The 15,978-nt window shown below is 43.5% G+C and overlaps 1 long non-coding RNA gene across 2 annotated transcripts in view; it reads left to right on the top strand.

Moving 5' to 3' along the window:
• LOC102159151 (uncharacterized) overlaps positions 1-15,978 on the top strand; it is a 662,825-nt gene that overhangs the window by 617,848 nt on the left and 28,999 nt on the right. The window contains exons 12-15 of one of the 2 annotated variants that reach the window (XR_014827619.1): positions 3,503-3,535; positions 4,535-4,619; positions 5,448-5,620; positions 6,507-7,544. This is a non-coding gene — a long non-coding RNA (uncharacterized LOC102159151). Of the gene's footprint in view, positions 1-3,502; positions 3,536-4,534; positions 4,620-5,447; positions 5,692-6,506; positions 7,545-15,978 lie in introns of those variants that run through there. The other variant, XR_014827618.1, reaches the window with a different exon arrangement.

Below are 15,978 nucleotides of genomic sequence, written 5' to 3'. Positions count from 1 at the left end.
TTCAATAATTTTCCAAATTTTGAAAACCATTCATTATTTTCATTTCCTTTTATATTTCCTGCTTGCTCCTTATATCAAATTGTCTTTCCTATCTTCTTCTGTGATGTCTTATGTTGTTTTATTATTGCCACAGCTATGGCAATACTGTTATTTCCAATTCGCAATCCTCTTTCCTTAAATTTTTTTTTTTTTTTTTGCTGATTAAAGGCCTCTTGAGAGATGCTTTTGCATGATTAAAAAATATGTATGTGATGGCAGATATAAAGACATACATGCAAACCAGTGCAACAAAATGGAATATAACAGAACTATTTTTTAAACAATGTGTCCAAACAAATTTGATATAACTTGAAAAATGCTTTTATACTAATGTATAAATAAGTCTAACCCATTGATGAAAATGATTGTTTATGCTATAGCCTTCAATGAAGTTTTTTTTCCCCTAACATTTTTTAACAGAATGGTGAAAGGAAATTACCTAAAGCTGGTATAGCAGTTAATGTGGTATTACCCTCTTAAATTGTAGTGCATTTAATAGTTACCTTCAAAAAGTTATGTTCAAGTCCTAGCTTCAGTACCTATGACTGTTACCTTATTTGGAAAGAGGGGTTTTGCAGGTGTAATCAAGTTAAGGATCTCAAGACGAGATCATCATGGATTAGATGGGTGAGTCCTAAATCCAACACGTATTCCTATAAGAAAAGGAGAAGACGCAGACAGAGAGGAGAAATACCAAGGGAAAGCTATTTGAAAATGGAGGCAGAGACTGAAGTTGCCCAGCTACAAGTCACGGGACACCAGAGACTGTAGGAAGTTACCAGGAGCTAGGAGAGTAGTGTGAAACAGATGCTCCTCAGAGCCTCCAGAAGGAACTACCTTGCTGACACATTGATGTCAGACTGTTGGTCTCCACAGTTGTAAGAGAATAAATTTCTATTGTTATAAGCCACTCAGATTATGTCAATTTGTCACAGTAGTTCCAGGAATCCAATAGACTAACAGTGAAAAAATGGGTCATGAGTGTTCCAAAAATAATTTTAATTTGTTATTAAATTCATTAATAAACTTCCCCTTTATTATGCACTACTATAGATACCTCTTCAAAATAAAATCTGATTGGGCTAGAATAGAAATCTATACGGATTTTTAAATGCAATTTGGCCAAAGGCAAAATTTATGCCTGAGATGGTAAAGGAGATACTCATTTAGAACGAAATTATTTTAGATTGTTCAGAAAGGCAATTATCAGCATATAATGAATAGACTTGATTGGTCTAGGCAGAAACGAACACCTGTGTTCTTACAGGAATGTGTGGATTTTATGAGAGTGGAACTTGAGACCTGGTTTGCAGAACTGCTCTATTACCATTTTTTTTTTTTTAACCACTACCTGGCATTTGGTCTTGCCAAGATTTGAAAAAGTAACAGAATGTCTTCATATTTATGATACCCATTTTTGAGATAACAGTATTATTTTATCCACATTCCTTAATGATTGCCACTGTGAAGTTCTTCTAGAAAATGAAGCTGTAATATAAAGAACATGGTGACTTATGTGTACTACTGGTCTAAAAGATGGATAGGCGTTCCCGCTGTGGTGCAACAGAATTGGCAGCATCTTGGAGTGCTGGGACACATGTTCGATCCCCAGCCTGGCACAGTGGGTTAAGCATCTGGTGTTGCCACAGCTCCAGTTTGAGTCCCAGCTGTGGCTAGGATCTGATCCCTGGTCCAGGAACTTCATATGCCTCGGGGCAGCAAAAAAAAAACAAGAAAAAAGATGGGTATTTGTTGCTTCAAAGGCAACCAACCAATGTGAGTATTTAAGAGATGCTATGCTCTTGGCAAAAGACAGTTTATTTAAGTTCCAATTAGCATTTCTAGTTGTTATCTAAGGCCCCCAGACCTCATGTGTTCATTAAACCTATTGAACAGTTGTACAAATCTCTTACCCTAGATTATATTTAATTCATGAGGTAGAACATTATACCGAGAAATTACCCATGGTCAATGTACTTTGGACAATCATATATTACAGGTTTTTTTTTTTTTTTTGCCACTAGCATTAGGAGAGATAGCCAACATGTAATTTAAAACTTACCACTTTTGGAGTTCCCGTTGTGGCTCAGCGGTAATGAAGGTGACTAGTATCCATGAGGATGCGGGTTTGATCCCTATTCCTGCTCAGTGGGTTAAGTATCCGGTGTTGCCACAAACTTTGGTGTAGGTCACAGACCCAACTCAGATCCTGCATTGCTGTGGCTGTGGCATGGGCCAGCAGCTCTGATTAGACCCCTAGCCTGGAAACTTCCATATGCCTCAGGTGCGGCCCTAAATAAATAAATAAGTAAAAACCTTTCCACTTACAACAGATTTATGTAGTTAGCACTAATATTCAAGATTGGAAAAATTATTTCCATGTTCTCAGGTTATCAGCAATAATCTTCCATACTTCATAGTAAGTTCAGGCAGAACTTATCTTCGGCTGTTTGTATGTGTGCTTAGATATATTATATTCAGAGAGATTCTGTACTGTGGTTTGTTTTCCTAAAGGAGAATATAGGCAGAGCCTCCCTGCCACATGCTCCATTGGTTAGGCTCTGAGTATGTGAGGGCGGGATAGGATTGGTCCTCTTGATTCCTCACCCTCACCTCAAACATTCAGCACTAGTTCCATCTACAAACAAACACACAAGAACCTGATTTGCTTGTTGGTGACTTGATGCTATCTCAGAAGACAATTTCTATATACCAAGATAGACAAACCTGGGGACAAATTCTGTGGGTAATTGCACCTAGAAATGTCAAATCTTTAACTTTGAAGCTGCTGCATCTTTTCAGTGCTTTATTAAGTTATAAAGATTTTGCAGAAGTTTGACAAGAATGGAGATAATTTAAACAATATTTCACTTTGTTGAATACCTAAATTATCTTATTGATTCTCATAAATGTTTAACAATATTATAGTATTTTGTTGATTAATATGTGTGAGATCAAATGTGATATTTATCAGTAAAAAAAAAAAAAAAAAAAAAAAAGGATTTTTGGTGTAGTTGTCAAAGTTCAAGTTTTGGAATCAGAGAATCCAAGTTCCAAATCCCCCCTTTACCATTTATCATCCATGTAAGCTTGGAGGAAATTGCTTAAATACTTCATCCTCAGAGGGCATATATACTGCCTATGTCCCAGGGTTTCTATAAGGATAAATCATATGTGCTCAATAAATAGTGCTTATGATGGAAATGTTGCTTTGCACTTTCTTTCCTATACTTGGGAACCACAAGGGGGAGAAAAGATTATTGTTATTCCCTTCAGGAAAAAATATTTTTAAAATGTAAAATCATATCACACATGCCATCTCATTGTGGTTTTGATATGTGTTTAGTGATACAGAGCATCTCTTCCTGCGTTTATTGGCCACTTGTATACCTTCTTTGAATATTCAAGTCTTTTGCTTGTTTTTAAATTGGGACAGTTTTTTGTTGTTGGCTTTTATCCACAGGTGATTCTTAGAGAAGCAAAGTGAATTGAGAAGGTGAGTCCTTCATGAAGTGTCAAGGGCCCTCTGTGGGGTGGTTTGAACCCACCTTTTGTCTCCTCTGCTGCTTTTCCCAGCAAGAATCTTTTGCTCTAGCTATATGTTTACATCTTCTAGCCTTTGTTTATACCATTCCAACAACTTGGATAGCTGAAGCAGAAAGACTTGTTCTTGTCTGCATAAAGACCACCCTTCTCTGTCTCCTACAGAAATAGTTCTGGTGGAACTATAGATCACAGTGTCCCTCCCATTCCTGGCCACATTGGTGGTGCATGATCTAGGCTTGCCCAATCCCAGTGCCCCCATCACTGTGATATCAGAATTGGCTCAAAGGATGGACATGCCAAACAAGACTCAATTTCTGTACCTTCAGGGAGATGTCTCTTTCTGCTTGGCTTGCCAAGCTAGGATGATATAAGCCTGGACTACTTGCTTCTTCCTTGACAGTGTAGCCCATCTATAGGGAGAAAGAAAAGGTTACCAGGCAAATGTAAGAATATGATTATTTAAATCCCTGGATCCAACCATACCTGAAACTAGATACCCCAAACTGGATATTTTCCATACATAAGCTAATAAATTCCCTTTTTCCTAAGCTCACCTAAATTCAGTTTTTGTCACTGGTAACAGAGGAAATTCTGACTAATATAAACTCCCATTCCTAGTTCTTTCATCTGTCCCTTCATGCGTCCATCCGCCCACTCTTAAGCCTTTTAACTCACCCAACTTGGATCTGCCGTCTTTTCTTTTCATCTGGTCCAAAATGATGTTCTTACTAGGGATCTCCAGTAATCAAGGAGTGGAGAGACAGCTTTCCAAGTGTTCTGATTTCCAACCTCCTGTCCTCCCTGTCCCTTAAGTTTTTCTGTGTTACATACTCTCTGTTTCTACCTTGTGTAACAGGGTGAATCTTTATGAAAAAATAGTCTTGTGGTGGCTAGTGTGGGCTTATGAGGGAGACATTTGGCATCCCCAACTCCCCTACTCACACCTTAGGGCAGCGCTGGGCAGAGGCTGAGCCCCTGTCTGAAGAAGGAGGAGCACGGGGTCTGCAGACACATATGGAGGGAGAGTGAAAAAGGTAATTGCAGAAAACAGGACCTGGTGATCTCCTTGCTGCGGGTTTTGAATATATGGCATTTTCCCTTTGGTAGCTGTGCCCTTCCATAGAGGGTTTCCCACCCCCAGCCCACGAAGGGAAAACTGCCCCCAGGTGGGATTTAGAAAGAGGTGGGCCATTCGCATGGGAGCCACTCATCTTTATGTTTCAGTCCCGAGAGGGTGGAGCTGGATCCTTTATCAGAGGCAGTGTTTTCTTTCACTCCCAGAACCCTAGGAGTCCAGGACTGTTGGTCAGCAGGCCACCTGCAGGCCCAGATCAGAGGAGAATCTCCTCGTCCATCTCCATCCTGCCCCCTGAAACGATTCTCTTCTCTCCACTCTGAGCCTCTGCGCGCCCCCACCCTCCAGGCACATGTCTGAATCTTTGTTTCTTGCTCTTGCACTTTCTTTGAGACTTTTGTGAACTGAGAAGGGGAAACGCCTTTCAGGGTCTCCATGTTAGAGGGAAGGAAATTTCATAGAAAATGCTTAGTGTTAAAACTCAGCGTTTGGACTAATGGATGAACAAATATGTTCTGTCTGTATAATGGAACATTATCTAGCCCCAAAAGGGAAGGAGATTCTGATACATGCTACGACATGGATGAACTTTGAGACCATTATTCTAAATAAAATAAACTAGTCACAAAAAGGACAAATCCTGTATGCTTCCACTTATATGAGATCCCTAGAGGAGTCAAATTCATAGAGACAGAAAGTAGAATGGTAACTGCCAGGGGCTGGAGGAGGAGAGAATTGACAGTTATTTTATTATTATTATTATTAACTTATTTATTTTGCTTTTTAGGGCTGCACCCATGCCCTTTGGAAGATCCAAGGCTAGGATTGAGTCAGAGCTATGGCTGCCGGCCTACAACACAAACACAGCAATGTGGGATCTGAGCTACGTCTGCAACCTACACCACAGCTCACAGCAACACCAGATCCCTGACCCACTGAGCGAGGCCAGAGACTGAACCCGTATCCTCATGGATACTAGTCAGATTCGTTTCCACTGCACCACAATGGGAACTCCAAGAGTTATTTAATAGGTATACATTTTCAGATTGGGAAGATGAAAAAATTCTGGAGATGAAGGGTGGTGACAGTTGCCAATAGTGTCACTATACTTAATTCCGCTGAACTATGCACTTAAAACTGGTTAAGATGATAAATTTTGTGTATGTATAGTTTCAAACACATACACACGCACACACTTTGAGCTGGACCCTGCCCCTTAGTGTTCACCTCATCAGGAGGACCCAAAGTTATTTCCAGTGGGTGAGAGTGTGGACATTATCATGTTCTTCCTTGAGCCTGAGAGGGTGCTAGGGTGGCGTGGCCATGAAAGCCAGCCCCCCAAGGACACAACATCAGGGTCCCAGAGACCAGATAAGCCATATTGAGGTATCCCGCCTCCCAGCCACAGCCTTTTCCCCTGGTGGCTAAGGCTTCCCAGAGACAGGGACCCATGGTTCAGGGATGAGGGACAAATATCCCCACACTGACCAGGCCACAGACTCATATGTGTCCTTCAGCAGAGGTGGCTGAGCTTTTCACAGGTGCCTGGAAGGAACCTAGGCCCACTCGTCTAGTCACCCCTGAGGGAGACCAACACCTCAGCATGGTTCTGTCCAGGATGTGGTTACAGTTGGGAGGCTCTGTGGGGACAGGAATCCAAAAAGACCTGAGTCTGAACACTTCAGAACAAATGTCAGACAAAACTAAAACCACTTCCTGGGGGGGACAATGCCTGGAGAGTAGGAGCCCAACTTGCCACCCTCCACACCTGCCACTGCTAGGGTAGACTTTTGGAACTTCCAAGGTTGACAGAGTTCAAGATGCTTTTCCTCATTAACTGCCTCAGCCACAATTTCACAGCCTCTTCCACCCACTCTGGCATCATCATTATCAACAACAACAATAAAAATAATACAGCGGCAGCAGCTGATACTGAGGGTGTCTCATACAGCAACCACCAAAGTCTTTACATGGTCTAACTCGGTGGTAGATGCTATTCTCGTGATCCCCATTTTACAGATGTGGAAACTGAAGTACAGAGAGGCTGAGAAACTTGCCGCAGGTTACACAGCTGGTGACTAATGAAACTGGGAATCAAACTAAGGCTGTCTCTCTCCAGAGCCTGTGAGTTTTCTCACTGCAGTGTACAGTTCTTCAGTACTGTAAGATGACAAATGCTCACACACCTGCTCTCCTAAAGAAACTCACAAGTACCAGCAACTGGAGCAACTGGATCTGGGGTCAAAGCTGCATCCCAGCACGTCAGCTTTCCAGCCAGGCAACTTTGGCTAACTACTCCATTTCTCTTGGCTTTATTTACATTATCAGCCGAATGGGGGTATAATCCCTTATTTGTAAGGGCCTGTGAGGATTAAATGAGATCACATGCATGAATGTGTGCAGCACCATAGACCCCCAGCCATGGTGGACACCTAGAAGATGTGGCCTCACTCCTCTCCCTTTTTATATGTCCTCCAAAGTTCCCTTAACTCTCCTGGATGAAAGAACAACATCTACAAAACAGAGACAAGTCTATGCATTCTGCCACACAAAGCTCTTGGAAGAGGCAAACGCAGGTAATGTAAGACTCCACGGCACAAAGGCCAGTGCTCCGTGGATGGCCTTTAAGAAGCCGTGAGACTCTGGGGGAAAAACATGTTTTCCCAGCACATTCTTGCCCACTGGAAGGATCTTTGACTTAGTGGCCTGATGCCCTGCTCTCAGTTCTGTCGTTCCATCAGAAGGCCCTTGGGGACTAGCCAGTCTGCAAGCCCAGGGCACATGCCCCCACTCAATCATCAGATTCTCCTTCAAGACTCACCTCTGAATACAAAAAAGGTCTGTCTGGGAACTTATTCATCTTCTTGACCTCCCTGTTCTATAGGTAAGTCAGCCAACTGGCCAAAGCAAGAGTGAAATATTTATTAATATCATAAAAATTTAATACTGATTTAGATTTCATCTTTATTTTTGACTCCACTTAAATAGATTGGGCGAATTGCAGGTGTATGGCTCATTGCACTGTGAATATCACTGATGGCACTGTTCCTGTTCCAGATAATGGATGCTATTAGAAAACACTTGGCAAGGCCATTTACTTCACTGGGCTGCCTTCCTCCTCTCCCTCCCTCCTTGTCCTCCTTCCTTTTATGTTCCCATAGCACTGCATGCTCCTCTCCTAGCACTTCCTGCCTTGGTTCCTTGGGGTCATGGCTGACTTTCTTGGTAAGCTTGCTCTCCCACCCACCAGCATTTCACTTCTCTCCACTCTCTCCTAACCTCCTACATCTCTCTGGCTCCTTCACACTAGTTGAGGGCATCTCATCACCATGGAGTCACAAAATGTTTGCTATGTCACCTATCCAGGCAGGAAGAGGAGGAAGGAGAGAGAGGCAAAGGAATAAAGGCAGTCTTTCTCCCAGCAAAGCTTTGATTTTTTTATGTAGGAAAGGTTCTTTTCCCCAGAACTTTTTGTTACTGGTTTGGGTCTTTGGACTCTTCAATCTATAGAAATTGAAAAGAAGCCGGACAAATTCCAGCAAGGCTTTCTTGGGACTCATGGTGCAGCATGAGGGAGTGACCTTTAAATTAAAAGACAATTTATCTGTTCTAACATGCTCAGTATCAGGGACTTGTTAGAAATGGAAAGAGTGCAACAACAGCTTCCATTCAGAAAAAAGGAAGAACAGGAATTCCCATTATGGCTCAATGTTAATGAACCCGACCAGTATCCATGAGAATGCCAGTTTGATCCGTGGCCTTGCTCAGTGGGTTAAGGTTCCATTGTTGCTCTGAGCTTTGGTGTAGTTCGCAGATATGGCTTAGAGTCCGTGTTGCTGTGGCTGTGGTGTAGGCCAGCAGCTGCAGCTTTGATTTGACCTCTGGCCTGGGAACTTCCATATGCCGCACCTGTGGCCCTTAAAAAAAAAAAAAAAAAAAAAAGCAAAAAGAATGGGAAGCATGTGGCTGTCACTGTTGCATGAAACTTAAGTCCTGCCCATGGGGATACCCTGCTTGTTGGGTGCCATCTGGCTCCCTGCTCTGTTCTGGGGGCATCTTCTATAGCCATTGCCCACTGTGGACACAGTTCTGCCCTCCAGAGGGGTCCTTTCTGTCCTTTACCCTCCAAGGCCATTCATGAGTTGGTTCTCAGTGGGCAGGCCATCCCTGGGACCATACAACTTACTGACTGTTAGTGTGGGTTTGAGGTCCTGGAGGTAAGGGATTGGTAGTTACCCACTAGCCTAGGCTTATTTCATGTAATCATTTTACTCAAAATTTGGTTGGCTTTTGGTCTTTTTTCAGGGAGATCAGTTCCATTTGAGAGGAACCATAGCCAAAGATCTCCTCTAGCCTAAGCCTTACATGTGACATGTCCAATCATTTACCTAATGACTTCTATGTTTTGCCCTTACTCTAACTGTATTAGCTGCATTGCAGTGATCCAAACTAGTGGCTTCTGGGAGATACCCCCTTCATACTCTTTTCTGGGGTCCCCTCTGTTAGATGGAATTCTTAAGAGAAGGTTCTGGAGAAAGATCTTGGGTTCCAATTTTATCCACTACTATAGTTGTTATTTGCAGGCAAGAATTTCAGTCCGAGGTAAAGAAACACTGTGTGTGTATGTAACCTAAAGACTCAGAGTTTCCTGGTGGCTCATCAGGTTAAGGATTCTGTGTTATCACTACTGTGGTGCCAGTTTGATCCCTGGCCCAGGAATTTCTGCATGCCATGGGTGCAGCCAAACAATAAAATAATAAATATACCTGCAAAACCCTAATATCTAAATTCTTGGACTTTCAATCCATTCAGACCGCAGGATTCCAAGTAAGGGTGCTTCTCTCAGCACTGTCACCTCCTTTTCTATCACTACTAGACATCTGACTGTCATTGGTTTCAATCCATTCCTCTCTTGTAGAACACTGCCCAAAGTGGCCAATAACAGCCCCATTCTGAAATTTTTTCTAACATTACCTAACACTATAGCCTCAGCTGACAGGGAAGCATGTGGCAGTCGCTGGTTCACGAAGCTTAAGTGACTCTGTCCCACAGTGCAGCAGGTGACTATTTAGCCAAGTGTTCTTCTACTGCATAGCAGAGGTTGCAGACATTCCATCCATCAAAGTTGGGGTTCTCAGTACCCCTTCCTCCTCCCTCAGCCCTTCCCCACAGCACTCCACTGCCAGCTCCAGATTTTGGTTCAGTTAGGAGGGCACTTGATCTCAAGAAAACTTGAATAACAAGGAGAGATTTATAGGTCTCATATGACTGGAATTTTGGGGCAGTCCACTGTTGGCCCAGCATGAAGGAGTGTTATGGCTCTCAGTCTCTTCCTAGCTTTCTGTTCCACTCTTTATGTTTTTTCTTTCCTTCCAAATTAGGCATGTTTCTTAGTTTGCATAACTGAAGCTGAGTCAAGATGATTAAACAAAAGAGGAGTTTCTTGAAAGAAATTTTGGGGAAGACTGGAGTGGCAGGCTGGAAACTAAGCCTCAAAGATCAATTCCCCACACTATATGTAAAACACCACAGGACTAGCTAGGGAGGAAATTGCTGCCATTGCCCTACAGAGCACCACATGCTACAGTGGGCCTGTTTCCCAGAGCTTGATCTTCCTAAAATCTCACTGCTGCACTACCAATGTCTCTTTGTTTCTTGGAGCTTAACCACTGCTGCCCTCTGGAGCCTCTTTCTGGATTGATGCCTTATGAAGGCATCTGAATTGAATCTGATTAGTGGGGTCAGGTCACATGCCTGAACTCTAAGTGCAAAGGAGACCAGGCCGAGTTTCTTCATTCTACTCAGGGTCACAGGATTCTCAAGGTGAGACCCATATCCCCATCCCTTCCCTCTGGCAAGCACCAGTCTGTATCTAAGAGTTCAGTATTTTGTCTGTTTTGTTTCGTTTTTTAGACTTCATGTATAAGTGAGACTATGGAGTATTTGTCTTTCTGACTTATTTCCCTTAGCATAATAACCTCAAGTTGCATCCATGTTGTTGCAGGTGGTTAGAGTTCCTTCTTTTTTATGGATGAATAATATTCCATTGCATGTATACACCATATATTTTTATCCATTCATCCATCGATGGACACTTAGATTGTTTTCATGTCTTGGCCATTGTAAGTAATGCTGCAGTGAAAGTGGGGGTGCCGCTGTCTTTTCAAGTTAGTATTTTAATTTCCTTCAAATAAATGCTCAGAAATGGAATTGCTGGATCATATGGTAATTCTATTTTTAATTTTTTGAGGAACTTCCATACTGTGTCCCATAGTGGCTGCAACAGTTTACCTTCCCAGCAGTGCACAAGGTTTCCTTTTTTCCACATCCTCACCATCACTTGATATCTCTTGCTTTTTTGATGTTAGCCATTCTAATAGATGTGAGGTGATATCTCATTGTGGCTTTTATTTGCATTTCTCTAATGATTAGTGATATTGAGAACCCAAATTTATTGAATTTTAGTTAATTTAGATTTATATTTCAACAGCCATGGATGAGTAATGGCTAACTGGTTGAGGCAGCACAGCTCTGGTGGGCTGGGCCAGCCATTATTTTTATTTATTTATATATTTTATATTTTAATTAATTAATTAATTAGTTTTGTCTTTTGTCTTTTTAGGGCCACACCTGTGGGATATGGAGGTTCCCAGGCTAGGAGTCAAATCAGAGATGCAGCTACCAGCCTACACCACAGGCACAGCAATGTCAGATTTGAGCCGAGTCAGCAACCTAACAGCACGGTTCATGGCAGCACCAGATCCTTAATCTCTGAGTGGGGCCAGAGATTGAACTGGCATCCTCATGGATACTAGTCAGATTCATTAACCACTGAGCCATGACAGGAAGTTCTATTTTTATTTATTTATTTTTGCTACTTTAGGGCCACACCCATGGCATATGGAGCTTCCCAGGCTAGGGGTTGAATCAGAGCTGTAGCCACTGGCCCACACCATAGCCACAGCAACACAGGATCCCAGCCACTTCTGTGACCTACACCACAGGTCACGGCAACGCCAGATCCTTAACCCACTGAGCAAGGCCAGGGATTGAACCTACATCCTCAGGGATCCTAGTGGAGTTCGTTAATCACTGAGCCAGGAAGGGAACTCCTATTTTTATTTATTTATCTATTTATCTATTTATTTATTTATTCATTTATTGGCTTTTTTTTTGTCTTTTTCAGGGCCACACCCTTGGCATATGGAGGTTCCCAGGCTAGGGGTCTAATTGGAGCTACAGGGGCCGACCTATACCACAGTCACAGCAACGCCAGATCTGAGCCACATCTGTGACTTACACCACAGCTCATGGCAACGTGAGATCCTTAACCCACTGAGTGAGGCCAGGGATTGAACTTGCAACCTCATGGTTCCTAGTCTGATTCATTTCTGCTCTACCACGACGGGAACTCCAATAGAGATCTAAATCTTGATATTTAGGAGTGAATGGTGGAATTTGCAACATCACTAGTGGGTGAGCAGCGTTATTTCTGGGCCTGGGCTTTTCCAGTGCTCTTGAAATTATTCATTTTCTGAGTAAACCCCAGAAGGGTTTACATGACCACAGGGTGAAGCCAATATGAAAAGGATGCCTGACGAGGGCTCCCTTGGGAGAACCATAGGCTGTGGGACGTAGACCTAGAACTGACTTAGCTGGAAATCACTCCCCGCTCCAAAGGGCCTGAGAAGAGAGCTGGGAATCTGAGAGTTCAGCCCCTACTCTGCCACAGCTGTCTGTGGGATCTGGTCAATCCCCAGTAACTCTCTGGTTGCAAATCTTTCTTCTGCACATTGATGTATGTCACCTTCCTGGCAGGGAGCACACCCAGAGCCAGATTCTAGGCTCTAAATCCTATATCCACACCGAATACCCAGGGCTCTTTGAGAGGTTGGCTGTGGTAGATCTGGAGCAGGGGCAGCCTGGAGTGGGCCTGGGATGTCTTGTGTGAGAAAGAAGGAAGTGCTCAAAGATTTGAACACAACAGGCAATACATATAAAATCATGGGCCCTTCAGCATAATCAAAAAAAATAAAAAGCGAAGGAAAGAAATAACTGGAAGAAAAGAAAGAAGGAAAGAAAGAATAAGGAAGGAAAGAAGGAAAAAAGGGAGGGAGGAAGGGGAGAGAGTGGCCAACTTCTCACCACTGGAGGCAAGCATGAACACCTTTTGTTCATCCCAGGGAGTAAAGGAAGCTCTTCTTCAGAGAAGAATGTCAGTGTCAAAAGAAAGAGAGAATCAGAAAATTGATGATCTGTAGCCATCAGGGAGTGATTCATTCAGGCCAAGACCATTGGTGGAGGCTAAAACCATTTAGTGAGAGATTTGTGGGGATCGGGATGTTCCCAGGGCAGGAAGCATGGTGCCACTATGTCCCCTTCCACACCCACTAGTGAAACTGTGATGACCTTGTTTACATAGCATGTGATACTCCTGGGCTACTTGACCCTCAGCTCTCCTTTATGGCAGGCAGGCTTCTTCTAATTAGCCCATTTCATAGAGAAGGAAAACAAGGCTCAGAGAGCTCTAGGGACTTGTCTAAGGTACCACAGCTGGGAGTGGCTTCTCCTGAACCCACATTCTTTCCACACCCTGACCGCCTTGCCCAGCTGTACACTGCTTTCCAGTTTCCTGGTCACGTTACCTCTTGCTCTCAACCTGCAGTGCTTTTTCACTTTCCCAGAATGAACTCAGGGGCTCTGCATAGCAGTGCAGCCTTCCCATTCTCCATCTCCTCTGTCCCGAGTGCATTCCTATCCACACTGTCTGGTGCCAACCAAGACAGCTGCTCCTACACCCCAAATGCCCCCAGGCTTTCGTCTCTGTCCCCACAATCATTGCCTACAGTGACTGTTCAGGAGGTCTTGGCCCTAGTAATTCAGAGGAATGGAAATGACAGTGACCTCTTTTTGGAAAACGTATTTGATTGGGATGAAGTGTTTTTGGCGAAGGGACTAAAGCACAAGGCCAAGTCCGTGTGTGCTGTTTGCATGTGAAATGCAAGGCTGTTTGGGCCACTGGAAGCAAAAGGGCAGGTGACACCAATAGAAACCCTCAGAGTCCTGCCAGGGCAGTGGGGATAGTGTCTGGTAAGCAGCAGTTATGAGCTGAGACTTGCTTTACAGGGATGGACCAGTCTGGGGTTGGAGGAGGGTGCCGGTTGTGACACCCAGAAGACCTCCCAAGCCTTGTGTTGTTTTCTAACTTGGGGGTCTGCACCTCAGGTTCCATACTGAAAAACTTTTTTATCAAATTCCGAATGAATAAAGATTAATAGTTGACATTTAAAGAGCAATTGCTGTTTTCTTGGCAATGACTGAAAGCTTTACGTATATTTCCCAATTCATCTTTACAGACACTATTATTCTGCCCATTGAGACAATTTTGTATTCTTTTCCCTCTAGGCCCCCATGGGGCTTGCTCACCAGAAGGGTAGAGTCCTAGGTGGTGCCTCTCCTTGGCTGCCCTGTGGCCAGCTCTCATTTTAGTGCAGCTTGTGAAGTGAGTCTGGGGTTATAGAAGAGCATGACTTTCAGACCCTCACAGTCCCTGGCTGAGAGTCCACTACTTAATAAATGGGCTTATCCTTGGCCAGTGTTCAGAGCAGTGTTCAGGACATGAGTTTGCTGACTTCCCTTCATGCTAGTGACCCCTCTTGACAACCTTACCAGACTACTAAACACAGGATGGGGGGGGGGGGGTGGCAAAAGATTTTAATGGACATTTCATCAAAGAAGTTTTGAAGATTACCAATAAGCACATAAAAATACTCTAGTATCGTTGATCATTAGGGAAATGCAAATTAATTCATGGTAAAATGCCACCATACACCTCTTAGAAGGACCAAAATGAAAAAGACTGACAATACTAAGTGGAGGAACTGGATGTGGAGGAACTGGAACTCTCAGATGTTGGTGAAAATGTAAAATGATAAACCATTTTAGAAAAGTTTGGCTGATCCTTATAAAGGTAAACATATACCTACCATATGACAAGTAATCCCTAGGCATTCACCCAAGAGAGATGAAAATGTATGTCCACATAAGAACCTGTACATGAATGTTCATAGTAGCATGATTCATAACTGAAAAATGGAAACAACTCAAATGTCCTAGTCACTTAGTGAGTAAATAAACAAAGTAGGGTACCTCCATGGAGTAGGGCACTACTTGGCAGTGAGTGAAGCAAGTTCTGAGGATGCAATGATAAGGATGAAGCTCAAAATTATTAAATGAAAGAAGCTATACTCAAAAGGCTACGTATTTTATGATTTTAATTTTATGACAGTCTGGAAAATGTTAAAACTACAGGTATGGAAAAGACATCTGTGGTTGCCAGGTTTAGTGCTTGGGGAAGGCTATTAACCACAAAGGACACTCTTTAGAGGTGACGGAAATGTTCTTTATCTAGATTGAGGTGGTGGTTACATGACCATACATTTGTCAAAACTCATTGTTATATAACTAAAATCGATGAATTTTATTGGATGTAAGTTATACTCCTGGGAAATGACCTTGTCACCTTGATTCCCTTAAAGGAACCCTGAGCAAGTCCGTCTCTGAGGAGGGTTTCTGTTAAGACCCTTCAAAGGCTAGATTTCAGAAACATCCAGTCTAGAGAGGCCCCCCTCAGCCCAGCCCTGCTGCTCACTCTCTGCTCTGGGCAGCTCTGGGCACCCTGTCAAACTGCCTTCTCCTGCATCAAGATCTGAGTGTCAGGGAAGTAGAAACACAGGGCCCAGGGGCCCTGATAGATGAAGTTGGTGTTGGAGGTGCCCAGCAGCTGTGGTCTGGCTAGACCCAGGCCCCAGGCTCTAGGATGCTAGGGTCCTGCCAAACTCTGAAACCTAGTGCAGGAGCAAGGAGCTGGGGAGGAAGAGGCTCACAAGTCAGAGGAGAAAGTGTTTCAAGAGCAGATGGAGACCATTTCATGAATAAATATAGAATTGCTGCTAGTCAACTAGGGCTTCCCTGGTGCTGCGGAGGGGTGGACAGAGGCTGGCCTGGCCACTTTCTCATGCAGCACCCCAGAGCTGTCCTGGTTCACCTCCCTAACTGGGGCCAGCAGAGCCAGCCAAGGGCATCTACATATATGCTTCAAAGGGATGCTGCCTGCCCCTAGTTGCCATCTGCTCCTTTGAACAAGCCTTTAGGTCTGTATGTTATAGTCAGAGGGATGCTGAGAAGCAGCTGTGATTGCCTCTCCCAGCCAGAGCTGGACCTGAGCAAATAGTGCTGGTCAGAACTTATGAGCCTCTCTGCATAGCCCATGCCATCCACTCAAGGGCTGTGCCCCATTCATACCCCACAGGACCACT

The sequence above is a fragment of the Sus scrofa genome, chromosome 14, assembly GCF_054392235.1.
Source record: "Sus scrofa isolate SSC_HxYL_T2T_F1_AM1 chromosome 14, Sscrofa_HxYL_maternal_Yorkshire_Landrace_v2.0, whole genome shotgun sequence".
Taxonomy (NCBI): Eukaryota; Metazoa; Chordata; class Mammalia; order Artiodactyla; family Suidae; genus Sus; species Sus scrofa.
This window is presented reverse-complemented; position numbering and strand designations above follow the sequence as displayed.